The following is a 3,035-nucleotide window of genomic DNA, read 5'->3' on the forward strand; positions in this document are numbered from 1 at the left end:
TTGAACCCAAACCTGGTTGGGATTCTGTGATGACAAAGGATTTTGGTTAGTCACGTGGGCACAGAGCAAGAGCCAGATGCAGAGAGGTGTGTTGTATCATTTGACTTCCTGCACCTGAGTATTTCAGAGAGTGAATGGTCAACAGGAGAAACGTGACTGAGCCATCACTCACACATTCCTCAGTGCCACTCACTTGCTTCTCTTATTCATAGCCCGTGCCTGGTGCTGCTTTGCCAAATGAACCACTTTTTTGGGCAGCTTTTTCACTAGAATGGGATTTGGAAAATTCTGGCCAGCCTGGCTTTTGGTTCCCTCTTGGCCTTACATCAATTATCTGCTCTGCCTCTTCTTTCCCTGGGGGTGAAGGAGCCCCTCAGAAGAGTAAGCACTGCAACCTAAGTGCCCTTAACAGCCAAGTTTACTAATTACAAGGTGCTGTCATGGTTGCCCACACAGGCACTGAGTCATGCAGACAAGGTAAGGAGTTGGTGTCTGAAATCCCTCACAACAGGAGCTGCCAAAGGAATCTGTTCTCGGTCCCTTTGCTTTCTTAGCCTGATAAGGCTATGGTTTCTTCCTTGCTTTTTCCTAATACTGTTCATCTTTCCTGCCTACACTTATACTGCTACCTCCCAAAATGCTTCTTGTGCCTCTTTAATTTCCTTCTGGATCACTGAGAACACCACTGCACTGCGCAGTAAAGTGTGGATCTCACGAGGATGGGATCTGGCACGTAACACACTGCTGCAGTGGATGAGATCCACCTCAGTGACTTGGAGTCCATTGCTGTCCATTCGTGCCTTGATGGCTCCTCTCTTTGTGGGTCATCTTCCATGCTAACTTTGAGCTGTAAATACTGAGCAAAGAGTTAGAAATCTCTCAGGGTGAGGGTCGGAAGCAGTAGCATGTGGTGGGGGTGGAATGGTGCCTCCTGTGCTTATCCAGGGAGACTGGGAGCTGTCTTTAAGTGCTGGGAGCAGGGAATTTTCCACGTCGATCTGTAATTGTGTGGTGGGTGCTTTAAGGGATTGCAAACAACTCGTTTTACTTGGACTAAAACAAAGACTTGGGGCATTCAAAACATCCAGGAAAACTGTAGGAGACCAGGAAGTCTGCTGCACCATGGGATTATAGAGGTGGATATGCTGCATCTGGTGCCTCCAGAGCAATGGGGAATGCAAACAGATGCACTGACCCGCTGGCTGGTGCCGTGCAGCTTTTCTTTATAGCCTGAGCATGCTTTAAGTCCTCAAAGTCACCAGTAGAGATTAAAACAATGCATTGGATCTGATGAGCTTCTCTAAAAGGGGCTGACTTTGTCTCTCCAATGACTTGTTAGGGATGAGGCTTGAATGTTTCATGCTCAGGACTGCTCCTGAGTCATTGTGTGTGCATTGTAGTGGGGATGTCTCCTTGCCCCGCCAGCTCAGCAGCAGTTTTACCTTCCCTTGGCGCCCAGACAAGCCCTGATCCTTGTTGGCAGCTCAGCACAACGCTCCTGCTTCTCCAGCTGCTGCTGGGGACCTGAGCAAAGAGGATTTGCATGGTTTGACTCAGTTTTAACCCAGGCACCAAGGAGCTGTGCTCATCCCTTCCCTGGGAGTTCCAACCAGGCTTTCCAAAGCTGTGGAACTGGCTGGGCCGTTCCTGCAACCACAGGGTGAGAGCAGGCTTGGTCTGGCGTGTTTCCTCCATCCAGGTCCTTGCTCAGCCCTTCCCTTCCAACAGGTTATTTACAGAGGAAGGGGTGGGAATGGCACAGGGAACATTCCTGACAGCTCTTCCTTTTTGAATTGCTTTTACTTTCAGTTCCATTGTCAGTTGCAGCCCCAAGTCCCCACTGGGGCCTTTCACATTGGGTGAGATGAGTTTATTAATTCTATCTTTTAGTTCCTAAAACACCTCCGTTAAGCCTCTGCACCAACTCCTGCCTCTGTCCGGTGATACTGAGTGGGGTTTTAAGGACCTTTTCCCGCTGCTGGAGGTTTGGGCTTGAGCCACACTTACCTGCCCCATTGTTGGCTCCAAGGTGCTGTCCCACCAAACGCATAGAATCATAGAATAGTTAGGGTTGGAAAGGACCTTAAGATCATCCAGTTCCAACCCCCCTGCCATGGGCAGGGACACCTCACACTAAACCATGGCACCCGAGGCTCTGTCCAACCTGGCCTTGAACACCGCCAGGGATGGAACATTCACAGCTTCCCTGGGCAACCCATTCCAGTGCCTCACCACCCGCACAGTAAAGAATTTCTTCCTTAGATCCGATCTAAACTTCTCCTGTTTCAGTTTGAACCCGTTACCCCTTGTCCTGTCACTGCAGTCCCTGATGAAGAGTCCATCCCCAGCATCCTTGTAGCCCCCTTCAGACACTGGAAGCTGCTCCGAGGTCCCCACGCAGCTTCTCTTCTCACATGAACCTTGGCAGTCCCCTGCTTGAGGTTGCTGGGACCGGAGGGAGCGCTGCTGAAGCCCAAGGTGATGGGATGCCATTTGGACCCCCCCGTTTCACCACCGAGCATCTCTCCTTTGAAGCTGAGCGCTGCCAGCACCCCACAGAGCAGCAACGCCATAGGCAGGCCCTGGCTAGGAGGGCCTGGTGTCCTCTCAGCAGGCACCCACCACCATTGTTGTCCCTTTGTGTCCCCTCAGGAGAGCGTGAAGGACCCAACGCCATGTCCCCTTGTGTCCACCTCTGGGTCATGAGAGTCCCAAACGACATCTCCCATCGGCCACAGACTGGTTTGGGTTCATTGACATCAATGTCCCTTCACATCCCTCCCATGTTCTCTCAACGGCCCCCACCGCCATCTCCCCTCACTGCCCCTTGAGGGACCCGGCGCCATTTTCCCCCCCCTCAGCGCGTCCCCGCGGCCGCCATTAGTGCCGGGACGGGGCGGTCCCGGGGGCCGGCAGCCGGGGGCGGGCAGCGCTGTTCCCGTTCGCGTTCCCGTTCCCGTTTTACCTCAGTTCCTGCTGGAGCGCGGCGCCTGTCACGAGCGCGGCCCGGCTCCGCTCCCTCCTCCTCGAGGGAG

The sequence above is a fragment of the Psittacula echo genome, assembly GCF_963264785.1.
Source record: "Psittacula echo genome assembly, chromosome: 17".
NCBI classification, from domain to species: domain Eukaryota; kingdom Metazoa; phylum Chordata; class Aves; order Psittaciformes; family Psittacidae; genus Psittacula; species Psittacula echo.